Source organism: Gopherus evgoodei, chromosome 18 (assembly GCF_007399415.2).
Source record: "Gopherus evgoodei ecotype Sinaloan lineage chromosome 18, rGopEvg1_v1.p, whole genome shotgun sequence".
NCBI lineage: Eukaryota > Metazoa > Chordata > Testudines > Testudinidae > Gopherus > Gopherus evgoodei.
This window is the reverse complement of record NC_044339.1, coordinates 22432548-22455489: the sequence shown is the minus strand read 5'-3', so window position 1 is coordinate 22455489 and position 22942 is coordinate 22432548. Positions and strand designations below refer to the sequence as shown.

At 45.4% G+C, this 22942-nt stretch overlaps 1 protein-coding gene across 12 annotated transcripts in view; it reads right to left on the bottom strand.

Annotated features, from left to right (window-relative positions):
* CAMTA1 (calmodulin binding transcription activator 1) overlaps positions 1–22942 on the bottom strand; it is an 865798-nt gene that overhangs the window by 68028 nt on the left and 774828 nt on the right. Inside the window, exon 1 of one of the 12 annotated variants that reach the window (XM_030537793.1) lies at positions 5546–5607. The exons of 9 other annotated variants lie outside the window; for them this stretch is intronic. The gene's annotated coding sequence lies outside the window, so the exon portion shown is untranslated. Of the gene's footprint in view, positions 1–4689; positions 4980–5321; positions 5392–5545; positions 5608–22942 lie in introns of those variants that run through there. 2 more of the 12 variants (XM_030537791.1, XM_030537792.1) reach the window with 2 other exon arrangements.

The window sequence follows — 22942 nt, the reverse complement described above, 5'->3', positions numbered from 1 at the left end:
AAGCAATGGGCTCAAATTGCAGCAAGGGAGGTTTAGGTTGGACATTAGGAAAAAGTTCCTGTCAGGGTGGTTAAGCACTGGAATAAATTGCCTAGGGAGGTTGTGGAATCTGCATCACTGGAGATTTTTAAGAGCAGATTAGCAAACACCTGTCAGGGATGGTCTAGATCAGTGCTTCTCAAAGCCGGTCGCGGTGCAAGCCCCTGGTGGGCTGGGCCGGTTGGTTTACCTGTTGCATCTGCAGGTTCAGCCGATCGTGGCTCCCACTGGCCAAGGTTTGCCGCTCCAGGCCAATGGGAGCTGTGGACAGCAGCGCAGGCTGAGGGATGGGCTAGCTGGCTGCCCTTCCCTGCACAAGCAGTGGCCCGACTTTGAGAAGCACTGGTCTAGATAATACTCTATCCTGCCATGAGTGCAGGGGACTGGACTAGATGACCTCCCTCGGCTGTAAGAAGCTCTGTGGCTACTGCCTGTACAGTGACCCCCTCCACTTCTACAAAGGTTTGGCACCCTTGCCCTCAGCTCTGCCCTCCCCGGCTCTCGGTCCAGCACACAGGCATTTAAAGTGCCTTGGACTGGCTGGAGGGTGGGGGACCACAGCGCCTCCCTGACCACGAACCCTTGGGCAGTCACCCGCTCGTAAGGCCGGCCCTGCTCCTGCCCCAAAAGTGATAATCCCGTATACCATGCCCCGCTGCTCTGTGGCTGTCCAGCTCTGAAGGCAATGCCTCCATCAGCCGCAGCGCAGACATAAGGGTGCAACATCACCCCCGCTCCCCACACCCACAACACTCTTTTGATCAGGACCCCATGGTTATAACCATGAAATTTCGGATGTAAATATCTGAAACTGTGGATTTTTAAAAGCCTATGAGGATGAAATTGATCAGTGGACATGGAGAACAACTGTTCACTGTCCTCTTTATAACAGCCCATAAGATATTGCAAGACTTATCAGGCTGTCCTTCAGTCTTCTTTTCTCAAGACTAAACATGTCCAGTTTTTTCAACCTTTCCTTGCAGGTGAGGTTTTCTAAACTCTTATCTTTTTTGTTGCTCACCTTTGGAATTTTTTGTTTGTCTTTATTGAATTTTTATCTTGCTGAATTCAGACCACAGATCTTGCTGAGGCTGGCTTGTTGCACATTCTTCCTAAATTGTGATGCCCAGAATTGGACACAATACTGCAACTGGGACCTCACCAGTGCTGAGCAGAATGGGACAATTACATCCTATGTCTTACATATAACACTTCTATTAATACACCCCAGAAACATATTAGCCTTTTTTGCAATTGCATCACATTGACGAACCATATTCAGTTTGTGGTCTACTGTAACCCCGAGACTCTTTTCAGCATACTACCACCTAGACAATTATTCCCCATTTTGTAGTTGTGCATTTGATTTTTCCTTTCTAGGTGAAGTACTTTGCATTTAGGTTAGCTAATAGGAAAAACTCTCTAACTATACAGGTAATTCGGGAACAGGATTCCAAGGGAGGTTGTGGAATCCTCATCATCGGGAGGTTTTTAAGAACAGATTGGACAAAAAACCTGTCAGGGATGGCCTAGGTCTACTTGGTCCTGCCACAGTGCAGGGGGCTGGACTTAATGACCCTCCAGGTCCCTTCGACCCTACATTTCTATGATTCTATGAAAAGCCCTGGGCAAAGGAACCGGAACTCAGCCATTGTCCGAAGTGTGATGGTCAGCCCTTCAGCTTACACCACGTAATGAAGAGAAGTTTAGTTGTGCTGTTCATAGCTGCTGTAAGCAGGTACCTGCTACAGCTTCAACCTATTTACACCTTAAAGCACTGCACTAAGGCTCAGATTTTAGGAGTTGCTGCACTCAATGATGCAAGGCCTAGCTGATTTAGGAACCTAAATCTCATCATCAAAAGGGATTTAGGCACTTGGGAGACTAAATACTATCAACTGTTGACTTCTGAAAATGAGATTTAGGCTCCTAAATCTGCTAGGAGTTGCGACACTGGAGTGCAGTAATGCCTAAATACCTCTACAAATCTGGGCCTAAGACTAAAAGAAGAGGATTGACTATTCAATAAAAATAAAACTCTGGCTGCCTAGCTATTTCAGGAGGATGATCAAGTACTTAAAACCAGCACAAATGCAGAGGCTGGAGGTCTGTGTCTTACTAGGAGACTTCTCCATATTCAGCTTGTAGCTTTGATAAACACTTCTATTTTAGTGTACCAAACTGTGTGAGGGATATTACTCAGCCCTATCCTTTTAGTGCTTTGGATGTTTCTAGAGCATAATAGTCAGGCACTAACTTTTTATACTTTGAAATATTTTGAAAGGGAATGAATAATCTATTATATAAAATAATCTGTTTAACACCAAAAGTTGATGTTTGCATTGGGTTACAGAGCCTGAGATGAAGTTTGCCCTGAATTTATTATAGGCTGAATGAGTAAACTCCTTGGGTGAAACCCCCACTGAAGTCAATGGGACCAGGATTTCATCTCTTATTTACAGCTTTCAGTTTAAGTTTTCCAGAGCACTCAACTCAGTTATTCACATTTGCAGTGAACTTTCTTTTGTGTATTAGGCTGTTGTGTGATTGTCATGGCAGCTCCACACAGCTACAGGTGCTCCGTCTTCTCCTCCAGGGCTCTTTATTTCACATTAGGGCCCATGGGTGCAACAATAATATAAATATTTAAATCAGGAGTCCTCTGCACAGTTTTACGCTTGACAAAATTTACCAACTAACTTCTACAATATGTTGTGTGAAGTCATTAAAATACTTTGACCAATTTTTCTATTAATCTCTTGAAATTTAAGCTTCATTCTCAAATAGAAGTGGTTTGTAAGGAGCAATTTTATTACAGACGGAAATCCCAAATTTCTAGCTCTATTCATTGCAGGTCTTAAAGTCCTAAAAACAATTTAAATAAATTGTGAAGCTCTACATTTATTGGAGAAAGGGAATCTTTTCTATTAATTTTGTACAAGTTTCACAAAGTATAACTATTCAGTGAACAATATCAATGTATGAAAACACCAAAGTAGGACGGAGTCCTTTAAAAATGTGAGACCAGCAGTGACTCAACAAAACAGCAAGGGCCAGGCCTGCAAAAAATATTTAAAATATACACGAGGTTTCCTTGTAATCCTATTCACGCAAAAGAAGAACACAGATGCTCATGGTTACCCACTATCATTTGACACTGAAGTTCTCTTGTACAATTTTTGTTTTCTTACACAAATGCAATGAGAACATGCAATGAGAACATAAACACTTGCCTCCTTCCAGAGATGGTCTTTACATTATTTTGGATAATAAACAAAGAAGGTTGCAAACACAGAGTCTCTCTCTCCCTATACAGATCTTGTTCTAATTTTGATAAACTAATACCTCCTCCCGATACACACACACCCCTAATTATTAATATGAAAACCACAAATGCTGCTAGCTAAACACCTCAGAATTCAGAAGACTTTCAAGCAGCATTAAACAAAAAACAATCTTTGAACAGACAAAATGTCTGAATGCACCATCATGTATTAAGGATTCATCCATGCACTCAAGAAAAGCCATTAAACTGCTACACATTTAAATGTAGTGAAAACACTACTTTCATTATTTCAAACTTTGGCATTGCTATATAAACAAAAATGATACAAACTACTAAACATATAGGCGGCATGTCTTAGTGACTACTGGATATCTCCCATACTGGTGTTTGAGGCAGCTTTTTCTAGCTCATATTATTTAAATAAGAACCCATATCAAATAATATTGCAAGTTAAAAGTATTTAAACAATGTGTGTTCCCTAATAAAGTGATCTGTAGCAGCATTACTAGTTCAGGATGAAAGCTTCAGGTCCATTTGTGTTTGTGGGTAAGGAAATATTCTTAAAGACAAGAGCCCAAGGGCATTCCCACAACAAATGTGTTGCGGAAATACTAGCAACTTAAAAAAGGAATAAAAAATGCAAGAGGACTAATACAGAACAATGGAACTTAAAATCTGCATGGTACAATCTGAGAATGAATACATGACTTTGTTGTATACTTTCACCTATGGTCCCACAACAAATTTAGTTTTTATTTCAACTCTCGATGGTAATTTAACTTTTATACCAAAAATTTCACTGTTACACATAGATAGCTATAGATAAATGAGACTTCTTAAACACCCTTAGGTTATATTCTTAACTAACCAACATGAAATCTACAACAATGGAACTAACCCAGCAGCACCACCATCCTTGGGAGATTTTCATAAGCATGCAGATGTAGCAGACCGAAAGCACACAGCATCTATCCCTTCTGCCTCTACACCCCACCACCATTAAATTGTACTCTGCAAGAAGGAATTTCATTCCCCTGCTAAAATGCATGGGTAGCAGTGCAACGAAATCAGGTGAAATGCAAATAACACCATCTACAGCTGTAAATCCAGCTGTCCTACAAGGAAAACATGAACTAAAACACCACTTCCTCCTTCCACAAAAATATCTCAAAAATAAATCACAAAGGGAGCTAGTGGGAGCTGCAGCTTCCCACTGTCTCATGACGAGACAGCTACAATGATCCTGAAAATCGCAGCTGGCCAAACCCTGCCTCCCATTTCCTCCTTGGCTGGCTTCATGCATCCCCAGCCAAACGCTCATGTGAGCTGCTCAAGCCAACCCAGAGCTGGAACAGTGACATCACCTCTCACAGGCCCTGGTAAACTCCGGTGTTTACAGTCGGGGTAAGCCGGGGACCACAGCGAGAGTCCGGACCAGCTTCTCTGTGCTCGGCGCTGGGCGCTTTAGGGCCAGGACCCCGCCGCCTGCCAGCACAGGTGGCTTTGTCCCTCCCAGGGGAGCAGCTCGGCTCGGCCGTTGCACCCCGCTCCCCGGGGGAGGAAAGAGAAAAGCTCCGCAAAGCAGGAGAAGTTTGGCTGAAGCTCCTGGGCAGGAAACTGCCGCGCCAGTGAAGTGGCTCCGCTCGCAGGGATCGGGCCCTGGCCCCGATCCGGCCTCTCTCCGCGTCCGCTCGTTCCCCGAGTCCCTTGTCGGGGCCGGACTCGGCGGGCGCCGGGCACCCAGCGGGAGGCGGCCGCGGGCGGTTCCTAGGCAGCTGTCACGTTCAGTGCCCAAGCCAGCCCCGGCGAGCTCCGCGCGGGCCCCGCGCCCCGCACCGCTAGTCCCGAAGCTGCTCCGGACAGAGCAGCGGTCCCGGGTCTCCCCGGAGACTCCAGCCAGTGTCCGCCTAACGCTCCAGCCGCCGCAGAGCGGGGGTCGGGACCAGCCCCCCGAGCCGGGGCTGGCGGCTGCAGGAGCCGCGCCGAGCGCACCTACCTCCGGGAGCAGCCGCGGCGGGCTGGGGAGGGGCGCGCTGCTCCCCCCGCTGCACCAGCCCTGCCGCAGAGCCCCGCGCTGCCCCCGCCCCGCGCCGCGCCGAGCCCCCGGCCGCCCCATGCCCGGCCCGGCCGCCGCGCACGTGCCCAGGGAAACAGCCGCGGCCCGGCCCCGCCGCGCGGAGCCCGCAATGCAGCCGCCGGCCCCGCCGCGTTATGACAAACCCTGGCGCTGGGCCCGTAGCGCCCGGCCATCCCCGGCCGCTTGCTACGGGGCACAGGGCGCTGTGTCTACACGGCCGGGGAAAGCGTGTTTGTAAGGGGGGGCCTAAGCCCCGCCGGCAGCTCCGGAGCTGCTGGAAGGAGGGGTGCGGGGGGGGGGGGCGAGAAGTGTTTTCCAGTAGATCAGGGCTGCCCAGAGGGGAAGGGGGGGGCCAAGTGGGCCAATGTGCCCCGGGGGGGCCCCCATGAGTGTTTTTCCTGGGCCCCGGAGCAGGGTCCTTCACAGAGCCCCAGGCCCTTTAATTTGCCTGAGGGCCCCGGGAGCTCCCAGCCACTTCTGCAGCTGGGAGCCTTAGGGTTGACTTAAAGGCCCTGGGGTTCACAACTGGTGCCCCAGGGCCTTTAAATCTTGAGAGGCCCCGCCTCTTCCAGTTGAGGTCACGCCCCCCCTCAGGACTCCGGCAGTACCAGTACCAGTACATGACTTTCACCCCGACCTGAGTTAAGAACAGGGCCGGCTCTAGCCACGTTGCAGCCTCAAGCACAGGGGCACGCCGCAGGGGGGCGCTCTGCCACTCGCCAGTCCCGTGGACCTCCGGTAGGCGTGCCTGCGGATGCTCCACCAGAGCCGCGGGACCAGCGGACCCTCCGCAGGCACGCCTGCGACAGGTCCACCGGAGCCGCCTGCCGCCCTCCCGGCAACTGGCAGAGTGCCCCTGCGGCATGCCGCCCCAAGCATGCGCTTGGCGCACTGGGGCCTGGAGCCGGCCCTGGTTAAGAATACCCCTTTTTTTGGAGTGCAGACATTCAAGCAATAGGAACAGCCCTGTGGAGTGAAGGGACAGGGGATACGTATGGTGTAGACTAGAGCTGCATGTGCTGCTCCACCTGCTGTACCCATGGGAAACTCCGACTTTATCTGTCTGCACAGCCCACCAATAGTCAGGGACGAAGCTGGGGTAGCCAGGAACTGATTAAAGTCCCATCTATACTACACATTGTGATTATGCAATAGCCAGGTCCCCCCTGACTCACCGTAGTGCAGAGGCCGGGGACCTTAAACTCCATGAACTCCCCTCAATTCTCCCATGGCCTGTTTTCACAACGGTTATCTGCTCAAGCTCCTAGCTAAGTCCACACACAGCTCTTACAGTGGGATAGGCGCTATAGACACCATCCCCAACTGTGTGAGCAAGGGAAGATCCCAAGCTGGTGCTGTCATCATACTGACCCACATACAGCATCTCCATCTCGCACTCCTATCACTCCCTGATCATAGGTAGCGCAACAAAAATTGATTTTGGGAAACTAAGAGCCAGGGCTTTATTGCTGGGCTGAAGGAGAGCTGAGGTGGGGCTTATCTCAAAGAGGGTGCAAACCCCAAGCAGGAAAAAGAGATAGAACTAGAGTAACAGGAGGAAGACAGAACAGTGAGAAACAAAACATTCTCAGGGGCTGGGCCACGAGTGTGGAATGAACTCCCCCAGGAACTAAAGGCCATCACCAACCTCATCACCTTCTACTCCAAGTGGAAGGTGCAATTCTTTGCCCTTAACTGCTCTAACATATAAATAGCAACATATACATTTTAAAAAATTCAACCCTTAAACCCTGCCAAAACAGGACACTCCACTCCACGCGCTTCTCCTCTGAGGAGAGAAAAAGCCCCAAGCTTAGGTGTGTAATCCATTGCATCATGCACTATCAGAAAGTCCTTAGATACTACAGTGATAAGCATGGTATAAGATGCTATATGGAATACAATGAAATGAAGAAAGGGGAAATTCAGGCTGAAGATCAGGAAAAGTTTTCTAAGAGCGAGTGATACTGAGCTGCAGAATAGGATCTAAAGTGAAGTGCTGGAAGGCAGCACTGCCTGTGGAGGACATAAGGATGTAGAGGTCCCACTCCTGCAGACATCCACATATTTAACTTTACTGAGAAGAATGGTAGTAAAGTTTCACAGATTCATAGAGTTTCAGGCCAGACGAGACTATTATTTTATCTAGTCTTAATCAGTTAACATATGCATAAATGTTTGCAGGATTGGGGCTATATTACCCATTTTCATCTGTCATTTAAGAGGCACAAAAAAAATACAGTACAGTGCTGTGTTAAACATAAACTACTAAAAAAATAAAGGGAAAGCAGCATTTTTCTTCTTCTTAGTAAAGTTTCAAAGCTGTATTAAATCAATGTTCGGTTGTAAACTTTTGAACGAACAACCATAATGTTTTGTTCAGAGTTACAAACATTTCAGAGTTGCAAATAACATCCATTCTGGAGGTGTTCGTAACTCTGAGGTTCTACCTTACAGTGTTTGCAGCCTCTGAGGAGAAGGCAAAGCATAAATTTGTTAGTTTCTAAGGTGCCACAAGTACTCCTGTTCTTTTTGCAGGTCTGCTGAGGCAGTTTGACTTGCTGGGGAATTCACAGTGTAGGCAGGGAACTGAGCAACCTGCCTAGGAATGCTCCAGTCAGGAGGGAGAAAGACACTGTCTTTGCCCAAGAGAGATGATGGCTAGGAAGCTGGAAGCCTATGAATGGGTGCCCTTGCTGGACCACAAAAGGGGAATATACAGGTGTAGTTACCCCAAACTGTGACACCTTCTTCCTACAATACCTCATATATATCTTGGAACTCTTCAGTCTTGCTGTCTTAGTGTATGAGTCTCTATGTGTGGTTCTTCGTAGCTGTATTGTATTTCACTTCTAAAAACCACAAATTAAAGTGTTTACTAACTTCCTTCCCTGTACATTTTGAAAATATCTCATCCATCTCAGATAGAAAGAAGGATCATACTGCAGATACTGCTAGATAAACAGGAGTGTTAGGGTATGTCTACACAACAAGTGCTACAACTGCAGCTGTGCTGCTGTAGGGTAAACACTTACCACAGTGATGGAAAGCTTTTTTCCATCACTGTAATGAATCCATCCCCTTGAGAGGCAGTAGGGCAATGGAATAATTCTTCCGTCGACCTAGCAGTGTCTGCACGGAGCTTACATCAGCTTAACTAAGTCTCTCGCGGGGGTGTGTGTGTGAATTTTCTACTCCCTTGAGTGACATAGCTAAGTTTTAGGTGGTACCTGGCCATTGTCTCTAGGGACCTGATCCAAAGCCCACTGAAGTTAATGGAAAGAATCCCATTAACTTCAGTGGGCTTTGTATTAGGTCCCATACACACGCTTAAAATGAGATCACCACCAAATGCAGGGATTGTCAGTTTTAGGTACTCAGCAATATAATTTGTGCTTCTGTAGAAACAGTCAATATGTGGCATGATACCCATTAGTGGGCTCACCTGAGGGGGGAGATAGAAAGTGCTTCTACATAAAATACCAGAGTTAGTCCCAGCAGCTCATTTAGTTTCTATTTTCTTAGGTAATAAAGTTGTTAGAACTGAGAGCAAACAATATAAGTCCAATGGTTTCCAAAAACACAAACCATGTTTCTTTGGAAACCATTAGTTTAAGCTAATGGAAAATTTCCTGACAGTTTTTGAAAGCAGTAGTTCTCACGTTGTGTAGTGTGGAGATCTGGCTGTTAATATGATAGGGGCTGCTAAATCATATTCAGGACAGATAAAAATACAATACTTTCCTAACTCCTCCTTTTCCATGTGAGATTGTTTTAATGTACAGTGGGTGGGAGGGAACGTGGGCCATCACTGTGAAAGTCTGAGACTTGCTAATCGTAATTTTTATGACGTCTAAGGCTATGTCTACACTACCGCGGTAAATCAACCTACACTATGCAACTAGTCGACCTACTTTAAGTCAACTTACTGTGAGGTCTACACTATAGGGGGTTGACGGAAGAAACTCTCCCATCGACTCACCTAACTCTTCTCGTCGGGGGTAGAGTACAGGGGTCGACTGGAGAGCGATCTGCTGCCTTTCCTGGACCCGCTAAATCAACTGCCAGTGGATCAATCTCAGAGCGTCGATCCCAGCTGTAGTGTAGATCCACCCTTAGTTAACTAAAAGTGTTCACATAATGACAACTCACTTCAGACTACATGTTTAATAATGCCTAAATTACAGATAGTGGGGGTGACAGTAGAGACAGACAGACAGACAAGTTCTTCAAGTGAAAAGGAAAAAGGCAAACTAAACTCTCCTGTACCAGCTCTCTGAAGCTCTTAAAGATGATTTAAACTAGACCTGGATTTTGTTATTCCATGTGTCAGCTCACAGTGGTGATTATCCTAGTGCAATCCTGCAGGAGATTTATGATTTTAATAAACACTTGGAGATGAAATACATGGTCCCACTTGAGGCTTCCCTTCCTGTGCAATTCTACTTCTCTTTTCTAGCATCCGGCGCACAGTGGAAAATGGGAAAGAAGAAATTTTCCTTTTTCTGACAGTTTCTTGTTATAGCTCAAGTACTCAATTCAGGCCAAATTCAGCCCCAAAGTAAAGCAGGATCAGTCTCCAATTTGCCGTAGTTTTCCCACCCCTGAATTAGCACATCACAAATAAGGGACCAAATGACAAAGGACTGTGATGTGGAAGGGGTCTCTCTTGGATATGGTGCTTATGCAACTGGTGTCATCCAAGTATTTTTATTTGTTATCAGTAGAGTAAAAGAAAGGAAGAACCATCTAATCTCTATGTTAATTTATTTTTCCTGCAAGATCTATCTGGGAAAATCACCATTATTGTAAATTGCTTCTTTCAGAATGTGCATGGATCTTTGAAATAACTGAGGACACAGATACCCCTGTTGGTAGGAGGATAGTAAAAGCACAAAGATGCAGAGCTAGCAATAGTACTTACTTTTAATAAAATCAATGCTAAAATGGTATTTGTTGTTTGAATGGAATCTACTTGCTTGAATAAATAAATCAACATTGAAATGCCCTCGTAATTCCCCTAATCTGTTGTTTGTTATAATAATGTTTAGTTATTACCCAGGTCATTAAGACTGTGACCATGAATGTGCTGTAGTGGGGTATCACTCAAACTGCTAAACTAGTTCCAAGAAACATGTTGTGAAGTGGCCAGTCTCGTAAGAGCTTTTACATACTAAAGAGATAAGACAATGAATTCCTACCTCTCCTCAAACTTAGTTTCTAATGATTACTCATACTCAACCTGCATTAACTGCAGCAAAATCAACGCGAAGTCCGGTGGCACCTTAAAGACTAACAGACTTGGTTTTTTACTCACAAAAGCTTATGCCCAAATAAATCTGTTAGTCTTTAAGGTGCCACCGGACTCCTCGTTGATTTTGTGGATACAAATGAACACAGCTACTGCTCTGACACTGCAGCAAAATGTATTTCATGTCAGGCATGATCATATTTACTTAAGAAAAGTCACACTGACACTAACTTGGTTTTTTCTAAAAAGACATAAATCTTAGTAATGCATATGTCAACTGGTACCAGCCATTAAATACACTCAACTTGGTCAACAATTTTATATGTCATCAGTTAATCATCTACTATGTGAAGTGTGTATGAATAGGTGTCTGGATATTTGTGAATAGGCCTGCCTCTTTATTTAAAACACCAGGGTGAATGATTTAAAAATGAGGGAAAGAGGAGTAAATAGGAAAGAAGAGAAGTAGTATTGCACGTGTGAGTGCTGGGTCGTGTTGGTGACCTGGGATACACAGGAGGTCAGACTGATCTAGTGGTCCCTTCTGGCCTTAAACTCTAAGACTTTATGACTCTAAGTGAAAGAGGAGAACACATATGCCCCACACCATCCCTCATGTCAGACCAGGAAAATTAGTGAATTTCAGCTCAGCTAGTTCCCTCCTACTCAGCCGGGCAGGATGGGAAGCACAGTTTGCTTCCCTGTAGAGTGGGCAGAGGCCCCTCCAAACCTAGAGATGTCTTAGGACTCTGGGGAAATCTGTGAATCCCAGGGCACCTACAGAGGCCTGAGGGTTTTGTTTACAGTCTCTAAAATGCTCCATGCAGCAGACCCCTCCCCAGTGGCTGCTGCTCCAAATCCACATGGAGGAGGAATCAGTGTGAGGCTGTACCTCCACTAGCAAAAATTGGACACACAGTTCACCATAAGTGGTAGTAACACTACATAGCGTAAACAGGATGTAGGTGTTTGCACCATCATGTCATCTGACCAACTGCATCTTGTCTACACTACAGCTTTCACTGTTATTATCAGTTGTGGAGTGAATTACAACTCCAATTTTTGGGTATGTAGACAATGCCTAAAATAATGCCAGCAGAGTCAGCATTATTTTCTCTTGCCACTTCATGAGAGACAATGCCAGACTCATCCTCAGCATGCCCTCCTCCACAGCCTCTGAACCCCTCAGCCCCACACACTCAAGACAGAGGAGCTTCCCCATCATTAGGATAAAAGGAGGGCATGGCAGAACCTCGTTCTTTCCATCAAATTCCCACCCTCTCCTATTTCTGCACAGCCACCCTCAGATCTGCTCTACTGAACAGCCATCACCAACACAACTGGAGAGGAGCATAAACTACCCAGAAAGGTGAACACAAACAATGCTTTCAACTGATTTCATTTGATCTGATATTCAACCTTCTGAGCAGTGATGCTCTTTGAGTTCTATGGCTGGGAAGCCTATATATGTGTAAGGTAGTACTGGGATTAACAACAACATTGGTTTATTTTATCTTATTAAATGTGATTTTGGAGAAAGCAAAGGAAGGGCGAGTATGTCATGCTGAATGAACATTTTCTAAAATGTCTCATGATCTTATTTCTGTGCCCTACAGAGCTGTGAGTGACTGTCTCTCTTTATGACTTCTGTAGAGCTGAGTCATCAGGCCCCTCAAATGTTGCTTATAAGAACATAAGAACGGCCGTACCAGCTCAGACCAAAGGTCCATCTAGCCCAATATCTGTCTGCCGACAGTGGCCAATGCCAGGTGCCCCAGAGGGAGTGAAGCTAACAGGCAATGATCAAGTGATCTCTCTCCTGCCATCCATCTCCATCCTCTGACGAACAGAGTCTAGGGACACCATTCTTTACCCTTCCTGGCTAATAGCCATTTATGGACTTAGCCACCATGAATTTATCCAGTTCCCTTTTAAATATGAAAAGGATGATTCACCCCCTGTGACAGTAGGTTGCCCCAGCTACCAGTCCTAGTGAGAGAGAGCTTCCTGTGCTTCTGGGATTATTACTATGAGACACCGTACTGAACAGAGAAAATCACTTGATTTAGCCAGACCTTGGGCTAAGGAGAAAGTTGTTTTAAAAAAGTAGCTGGCCGATTTAATCTACAAACAGGTAACAAGGAAACAGTTGTTTATAGCTTAAAAACTCAGAAGATTTTTTCCCCAAACATTTTAGTGTAAAATTTAGTAAGACTAAGGGGCTCAGCCAGGAAAGCACTTCAGGTTCCTGCAGCCTTGCCTCCCCAGGCCCTGTCTACACTAAGGACATTTTCTAAAAAATCCTTTAGTTGCTAACACTAGTGGGATGTTTTCATAAAGTGTCCTTAGTATAGACTGACTCTTTGGACAATATCGCTCCCACAAACAATTGAACCCTCACAGAAAAAGCATTTTTGGTGTCACACATTGTATTACTGTCAGCAGAAAGTCTCACACTCCGCTTAAAACCTTAAAAGTAAAACTGGCAGATTTTTGCTTTTGAAGGAAACACACAAAATCCAACTTCTTATCGCGTTTCCCTCGTCCTGTCTGCTTTCGCCTCCCATGCACAGGCCGCCTGCATTCACTGGATCTCTGGAGAAAGTATTTGTTGATAATTCTTATCATACAATTTTGCATTTACATGACATGCTTGAGTGAGTGAGAATGATTCACAAAGAGGAGATGACAATCTCTTTGGTGCTTTAAAAATAACCACAGTAAATTATTCCTGTTCACCTTCATACTCCCCAAACACATTTACAGAAACTGGCACAGCAATACATACTTACATTTGATTATTGTACTATGTCTATCTCCTTAGGCATTTAGAATCTCATCCTGCTCCCAGTGATATCAATGACATTACTCCCACTGGCTTCAGTGGAAGCAGGATTGTGCTTGTGGTACAGAGCTGATCTATGTTAGGTATCTCCTGACATAATTAAGCTCCTACGGGCAAATTCCAAGGAATGTGATGTGGAGCACATCAGTTAATCCCAAAAGAAATTACCAATAAGGACAGGATGAATGTGATCAGCTCCAGCAAAGATTCCTTTCTAAATAGTGTAGCATGTTTTAATCATCAGTCACAGAATAAACACAGACTTTCCAGACAAAATCATGTCTGAATATGAAGCAAAACAAACTCACAAGACAAAATCCAGGACACAAAATGAAATACTCCATGCCGCAATTCTGCCACATAGCCTTTGCTTAGAAAAACAGAAAAAAAGTCAACTCAGAAAACTCAGTGAAAGCAACATTAAAATAAATAATATAAAAATATCCAAAAAAACCCTTATCATGCCGCATGCCCCCAAAAGATCACAAACAAAACAAGAATGAAAGAGACAATACAGATTTTAGCAGAAAAATAAACACTGAGCATCCACGCCGACTGACCTGACATAAAATGGAAATACCAAGCAGAATGGCATGAATACAAAAAGTTGCTGTTTTAAACTTAATATTTTATATGACTCTCCTGTGCATACTACAGCTAACAATAGCTCCATAACAAAAAGCAATATTTACATAAAATATACACATTCCTATAAGGGGCATCCCTGTTATACAGATGTCAAATTTTCAGCAAGTGCATAAGATGCACCAATATATAAATCTTTAACTACAAAATTTAAGATTTAGAAGTATAAAGTGAAATTTGCATCCGTCCACGTAAAGAGAGGAGCACAGACTCTGACAGCACAAAAGCAACTGCTCATTTCAAATGTGTTAGACAGATAGTAGGTTTGTGTGTCAAACCAAAGTTCACTGGGCAACAGAGGAGCAGGGTTACTCCATTGTATAAAGGGAGCAGGAATTCTGAATCTAGAATATCTGTAATCAGTTAAGAGTCAAAACAGCAGACTCAGAGGTTACCATTATTCCAGACCCCAAAACACTTTGTAGGGACCCATAACCATCCCCAAGGGCCAAGATAGGGTTATATGCTCAGTATATATTCAGTGTATATTCTTGCTTTCAGAGAAACCGCTCAATGCTGTACATACATGCTCCACAAGGCAATGCCATCTGAATTCCAAGAGTGCAAACATATTACTGAGAGAAGCAGTTCCTGAATGAATACTGAGGTGAACATTCACCAGTGTTATTGCCAGACACATTACACAAAGCACTATTATCAAGCTATGTAATGCCACACCAGCTTGGCTAAGAAATGTCAAAGTTGCTACCACAGAGTGCTGCGTCAGCTACCCCATGAGCAGTGCTACCTAGCACACTTTCATGGTCTCTCAGGCACAAATGCACATAGTCGCTTTCTTTTCCACCACATTCACTTTCAATCTTGTTCTCCTGCACAGGGATTGGTTACCTAGGGTGTGACAGGGTGCTGGGTAAAGGGTGACAGATTCAGCCCTCAGTCACACCAGCTCCTCCTTAGGGGAACAATTTAGAGTTGGCTGAGGATAACCTGACCCTAATTGGGGAGGTGGAGACAGGTGCTACCTAGTTAGCCTGGGACTGCATAAAAGTCTCAGGGGGGGAGGCCGGCGGAGGGCAGGAGAAAAGGCAGAGAATGGAAGCAGGGTGGTAACTCTTCCCTCCTGTCTGCAGATGATAAAAGGCTATTTGTATGTGGTGAAACAGTGGTGGGAACAAGCCTAAGAATAAGGTACACCACTGGTCACAAAACCCAGGGTCTCGAGTGACTTCGTGAGCCTAGCAGAGGCAGAAGCAAAGGGGTCCTGCCACACTCCCCTACATAGGGGTAGGAGAAGAGTACAAGATGCCCAGCTGGGAGGAAATTGGTCCTTTCCTTTTCCCCATGTGGTGTGAGTGTCATCCCCTGTTTTAACTGTGTTCTAGGACTAGCCCCTTCTTTTGGGGAACTGATGGCCTGTTGAGCTGCCTGTAAACAAGGGGTTTGTAATTCTGTTCTTTGCCAACGCCACAGTCCTGCTGTAGGAGACAGTTTAGTGACACTGCACAGACAAATGGAGGCATTTCAGTGTTTCCCAAGTTCCGTTGCTAACTTCAGACATAGGCAAAATATAACCACTATAAAGGTGTCTGGGAAATGTCAACGCTCATATCACAGAGTGAAAGCAAGCATCAGCACTGCCAGGGTGTCAGACTGAGGGGAGCCTGCACAGAAAAGCTAGAGGCTAAGCCCTCCGTCCCGAGCATGGCTGAAGAAGGCCTTTGTAATGGAACATCAGTGTCCTAATGACTGAACGCATGTTGCAGTCTTGATGTGTAGCTATCTCAGGAGGAAGCCAGGACTGATACAGACAAGGAAAAATTGTCTCCGCTCCCACCTCCAGCTGTAGCTGTAGCCCCTTTACCCCGTCTGCATCTCCCCTGCCCGCCCCACAGCCCTGCTCCTAGCTTGGGGGCGGCAGAGACAGGGGTAAGGGAGTGTGGTCCTCAAAAGTTTGGGGACTGCTGTCCTAGAACTAGGGCCCAGTCAAGTGCAGAAGGCAGCTGTTTTTTAATCATCAAATCAAAATCCTGCAACATTGGAACAAATTCCAAATGTCAACACATGGATAAGGATATTGTGCAGGACAAAGGTGGCTTTGTCCTCAAAGAGTGTCAGTTCTCTCATCTTTAGTTACACTGTTATGAGCAAAATAGATCACCTCCAAAGAAATAAATAGTTTCTTACCTCTTCTCTTCAGCTACACAACAGCTGTGCCTCTGCCTACGGTTTGTTCTAGGCCATATACTGGGAAGAGTTTAACACATCTGTTTCTTTATCTATAGCACTTTAGTATCTTAGAATTATAGAACTGGAAGGGACCTTGAGAGGTCATCTAGTCAAGTCCCCTGCACTCCTAGCAGGACTAAGGATTATCTAGACCATTTTTGATAGCTGTTTGTCCAACATGCTCTTAAAAATCCCCAATGATGGAGATTCCACCACCTTCCAAAAATCTTGTGGGTTCTTTAAATTGAATAATTCATTTTTTAATCAAAACAAACACTTGATCGATAAAACCTTTAAATATTAATGCACCAAAAGTTGATTTAAAAGAAAACCCTGCATCATGTCCCTTATGTAATGCATCTGACTCAGACAGTCCTGATTGTTTTTGTAAGTTTCATGGGTCAGGGATCATGACTTCCTACGTTTGCAAGTTTGACACTCTGTACCCTAAAGCAACACCCTGGCACCTCCCACATCTACCCAGGGTGATATGATGTGTTTTGTACAAAATTATGATGCAAAGTTACGAAGTTTTGCGATGTATGTGTTACTGAAATATATTGTAAGGTTGGGAACACCCATACGCAGCCTTTCAGGTACAATGATGAAGACACCAGATAGTGTAGATCAGTGTTTTTCAAAGTACAGGTCGCGACTCAGTACTGGGTTGTGGAATGTCAGGCGCTGAGTCGCCTTGCTGATTCAAATTATAACGACTGTTGCCATGCAGCAGCTCTAAAGGGCCGCTCAGCAGGGACCTGGAGAGAGAGTGGTGGAGGAGTTGGAACTGGGAGGGGAGCAATTTGGGTCTTGCAGGGCTGCTGTGGGCCTCTCCCCTGTCCCCGGAGCTTGCTGCTTCCAGCGGGGAGAGAGGGACCCTTCCCCCGGAGCTCCCTGCTGCCTGCCAGAAGGGAGAAAGAGAGGCCCCTTCCCTGGAGCTAGCTGCTGCTGGTGGGGAGAGGGCTAGGGGAAGTCCTCTGGCCCCAGCCCGGGGACAGCCTGCCTGCACCCCAAACTGCTCATCCCTGGCCCCACCCCAGAGCTTGCACCCCCAGCCAGAGCCCTCACCCCCCCACATCCCAACACTCTGCCCCAGCCCTGAGCCCCTGATCCCAGCTCCACCCTAGAGCCCTCACCCTCATGCCTCACCCTCTGCCTTCTCCCACACTCCTTATCATAGGCTTACTAAGGCTAGTCGTTAGTTATGTAAAGTGGGTTAAGCTGGAATGTTTTGCAATATTATGATTTTGTGAAAACTCTAGTCAACGGATATAATTCTGTTGGGTCAGGGGCATCAACAATTTTCTTCAAATGGGTCACGAGGAAAAAAGTTTGAAAATCTCTAGTATAGATGGCCCATTAAGAGGAATACACACACTAACAAGGATTACCCCAGGAACCATACAATGGAAACCTCTCAGAGAGCATGTACACAATGGAGGCTGCTGGACTCACATCACAGCAAAGGATCCTTCCAGTAAGCTGGAAGAAGCGATAAAATGGGGAAGTGACATCATCACTTGGCTTCACTCCTATTTCCCCCTCCTCCCCAACTCAACACCTGGAATCACATCTGGAGGATAAAGACTTTGAATGGGGGAGGATTCTCCCATCCTGGAAAGGAGTTCCAACCTGTGTATGGAGGATCTGTAAACTGCTTGATTCAAATCCTGTCTAGTTAATAGAACTCAGATTGCAAATTTGTTTTATTTCTTGGGTAGGGTTCTGTGGCCTGCCTTGTGCAGGTCAGACTAGATGATCATATTGGTCCCTTCTGACCTATGAGTCTATGAGGTAACCAACTGTGATCTGTATGCTATTTCTTATAATCCCTTAAAATCTCTATATATAAAACCTAAAATAGAAATATATATAATATATGAAACCTAAAACTGTGTTGTTTATATATAGCCATTCTAAAACTGCTAGTAAGAGCTATATTATACGAATAATTGCTCACACCTGAGATCCTTGTGTGACTAAGTTGGAAATGGACTTCCCCTTTGGTGAGCTTACTTGGAATATGAGAGATTTTATTAACCCTGCCTTCTTCCTCCAGTGGTATCTGTAGCAGGAATCATTAAGGGTGCTAAACAATGTAGCGTAAACCAAAATGTTCCTCTGCATTAATTAATTTCAAATCAAAAGTTTAAAACTAAGTGAATATTTGCAAGTTACAAATTCCCCTTGAAATCTTTCCCCCCCAAGTCTATGCAGTTGACAGCAGGGCTAGGATTTAGAACAGTACAATTAAGGCAAACAGAGAAAAGAACATGTAGAGGAAATCACAGATCTGTTCTATCCATGGAATGAATCCACATGGATTTAGACCTTATTACAGTAAGCTGGCATTTGCTCTTCTAAGCCCTGGGAAAAGTTGCTGGCCTTTTAAATAAACTGGTGTTTTGCTGCATTCAGAGTATTGTGCAGGAAGGCAGTGGCCTCTGATATGCCATGGTTAGCGTAATTATTCAATCTTTTTCCCTGAAGGGTCTCTGCATTGCAGCTTTTTTTTTTTTTCTTTTTTTTTTTTGCTGTTAGCAGTGCCCTAGTTTGTTCTCTGCTGCAATCCCCCTCCTCCACGTCCTCCGCCCCCAACTCCACATCTCACACACTTCCACTTCATAAGGAGTTCTAATTGGGAGTTTGCCCACTAGTCAGCACCCTGGGCTCATAGACAAGCTACAGGACAAAGGAAACTGCATTCCCAGTCAGAGTGGCCATTTTCCACCCCTCTGCCATCTAAATTCACTAGTATTCCCAGGGAACTGAGCAGAGGATTTTTCATTTTTTCCCTGCCCCTCTCTGTAATGAAAAGATGATTAATGGCTGCAGGGGACTGAGCTTTTCATCACAGCAGCTCCTGCTCGCAAAGACAACTACAGGCATTATCCCAAGCACTGCTTGGCAGATCAGGATTTTCTAACACCAGTGAACTGAATGGTTCCTATATGCAAAGATGTCTCTGGTTTAATACGAATAGTAGGAGCAACCCAGGAGCACCGTTCCTCATCACTAACAGAGAATCTTCCCTAAATACTCCAGGACAAGATGACTATGTTTTCCTTGAGATTATTTTGAACATGAGGATTGTCTGTACAAGGATGCCTGTTTTGGGGAGGAGGTATAGGGTGGGATGTCCCAGTTCTCTGTGCATTTGTTTTTTGGTCTAATTTGCTATGGGAGGTGTCTTGGGCCATGTCTACATCTAAAATTTTGCAGCGCTGGTTGTTACAGCTGTATTAGTACAGCTGTATAGGGCCAGCGCTGCAGAGTGGCCACACTTACAGCAACCAGCGCTGCAAGTGGTGTTAGATGTGGCCACACTGCAGCGCTGTTGGGCGGCTTCAAGGGGGGTTCCGGGAACGCGAGAGCAAACCGGGGAAGGAGACCAGCTTCGCCGCGGTTTGCTCTCGCGTTCCCGGAGCCACCCTGCAAACCGCAGGGAAGGAGACCTGCTTGCTCGGGGTTCCGGGAACGAGAGAGCAAACCGGGAAAGGAGACCAGCTTCGCCGCGGTTTGCTCTCTCGTTCCCGGAGCCACCCTGCAAACCGCAGGGAAGGAGAACCGCTTGCTCGGGGTTCGGGGAACGAGAGAGCAAACCGGGAAAGGAGACCAGCTTGATTACCAGAGGCTTCCTCCTTCCACGGAGGTCAAGAAAAGCGCTGGTAAGTGTTTACATTGGATTACCAGCGCTGGATCACCAGCGCTGGATCCTCTACACCCGAGACAAAACGGGAGTACGGCCAGCGCTGCAAACAGGGAGTTGCAGCGCTGGTGATGCCCTGCAGATGTGTACACCTCCTAAGTTGCAGCGCTGTAACTCCCTCACCAGCGCTGCAACTTTCTGATGTAGACAAGCCCTTGAGGGTTTCACTTGCCCTGAGACATTGGCACATTCACAAAATTACTCCATGCACTTGATAGAGAGACTTCAGATAAACATGCGCTGAATTAGTTTAAAAAACCCATAAGAAATAAAAGAAAGGGACTCCGCACTTTTACTCTGCGTATCCTGATAAACACATAATGGTCCATAACGTTACGGTGTTGGAAATGATTTTGCTCTTTCTAATCTAGCAGCTAAGCTGATTAATTCCATCTGAGGAGAGGAGACCACTGGAGTTTGTTGCTGACACCCATCTTTAGTATAGATGGACTGTTACAATACTAGTGTCCCAGCCACTTTCCTGATAAAGAATCTGCCAACCTATATCCCCCTTGCAGTTTCAGATGGATGTGGTATTCTTCACCTCCCTGCCCTAAACTGCTGTGAACTGTTGTCCAAGTAGGTACCCTGTGTTAGGACACGTGTCGCAGTGCCCAACACTGGAAGATGTGTATGCACTACAAGAAAGTGAGGCCCGGGGATCCAGGACACAAATTGTGCAGATAAAGGAGTGCCAATACTGTGGACTATTAAACAAAGTAAATTAGAATTTGTGCAGTATAGTGCTTAGTTACAAATATGTGCAGTAGGTATTAAAGGCTCCAAATCCTCCTTCCCACTCTTCCTAGCTCTTTCCAGAGCAATTTGTCTCCTGGTTTCATGAGCTTTAAATCCATGTACATGCCAATGAAGGCGAGTTTTGCCCAAGCTTCCATTCTAGGTGTGTTTTCTCCCTGGCAAATTTTCTCCTTTCAGGTCCCCTGATTCACAATTTCCATTTCTCCTCGCTAGTCTCTCAGTTTTACTAAGCCTGAGGCCAAAGTATATATTTGCTCTTGCATAGTGTCAGCCATGTAAATGGGTATGCTGACCACTGCTGCAAGTTAATTAGGCTCATTCTGACTAATCCATGGTTAAACAGTCATTTCTTAATGACTGGTCAAAACATGGAATATCAAGAAACTGATTGGATAACTACTTCTCAGCCAGTCCAGAGAACTTTTATCACTCAACAGTTCTACCTCTCTATGCACATAAGCAAAGTGGTGTGCCGGGGATGCTGGGAACCTTCATTCCCAGGTTAATTCCTTCGCATCAAATACATTCAAAATCTGGCACATGTAGAAACTCAGACCTAGTATTTCGTAGTTTGACAAACACAGCTCACATTCAGAAGGAAGCCAGCCAGAGCTGTCACTTTTCTGTAATTATAATTCAGCAAAGATTATGTGAGCCGTATAAATTAACTTTTGTTAAAAGTACAACAGTCAGAATGGAGACCTTTGATTAGTAAGACTAACTCTAATAACCTCACTCAGATCATGTGCTGGAATCAGCAGAAAAGCTGGAATATCTATAAGAGGTTTTAGAATTTCTTGTTTTGTTTGAACTGAATGGATCTGTCCTTTGCTGTAGCAAAGTGCTCAGACCCTGCCATCTGCCCTCTTTCCATTCTTGGCCTCAGGACCCAAACTCTTCAGCTGAGATGCTAGCGAGAAACTGAACTAGATACTCTTAGTCTTAGTGTAATAACTGCAGCTCATTTCTATCCATCTCCCTCCTGACCCTGTCCTCTTGTCTCTGCACGTCTTTTCATCATATCCTTATTTAGGTTTAGCCCTGACTCCAGGTCTGGCCCTGCCCTGGGGACTATTTCCAGCAAGAGCCTCCTCCCCTGTGCCAAGTTTCTTCCCTTTGCCCTGCCCAGGTCCTTTCTCACTAACCTTGGATCTACTGATACAGCCACAGGAGTGATGTACCAGCAGGACAGTTTAAAAGGTAATGAAGTTAAATGCTCAGCCTCTGAAGGAACTCAACATCCCCTCTTCCCATCTTTAGCTCTCCACAGTCTTCAGTAATTTAACTTCCACTGCAACAAAAGGGGCAATCAGCTGAAGTAGCATTAACTCATTTGGGTCTCCCATCCTAGCTCCCCAAAATCTGACCTGCTGGTTAAAATTAAATGAAGACAATAAGCCCATCTAAGAAAGAAAACAGATGCACAATCTTAGCAACCAGCATGTACATAAGGGATTCGATTATAGTATGAAGGTTGAGTGCTACTGAGCAGGTCCTTCTTTGACCTATGATCAGCTTGCTCCATCGTGGGTGAATACCCCCATCTGCTCTTCCAGGTAAAAGTCAATGGGATTTAGGAGCCTAAGACACTTTTGAAAATCAGACAAAGGGTCTGTCTCCACTGCAGCTCGGAGTGTGCCTCCTGGCCCAGACAGACAGGCTCATGCTAGCTCAGTTCGAGTTAGCGTACTAAAACTAACAGTGTAGATGTTGCAGCTCCAGTAGAGACTCAAACTAGCCACCCAAACTCAGGCCTAGGGGGTCTGGTGAGCTTGACAGCTTGAGCTGCCACCCACTGCAACATCCTGACTGCTGGTTTCAGTCCTCTAGCTCGCGCCGAGCTAGTCAGAGTCTGTCTACTCATCCTGGGAGACTCACGGCCAGCTGCAATGTAGACATACTCCTAAACCATGAGGCCTTGCAATGCTGAGTGGAGTAATGCCTAAATACATGTAAAACCTGGGCCTAAGCTCTCTGAGGCAGTGATTTTTCTGCTTTTCTGTTTGTACAACTCCCATTGCCATGGGCCCATGATTCTGATGGAGCCTTGGAGTGTTAGGACAGTATACTTAACGACGATAATATTGCTTCCAGAACCTGCCCTGCAGCTATTATAGGGCTCTTAGCACTAGGTGCCCCTTAAA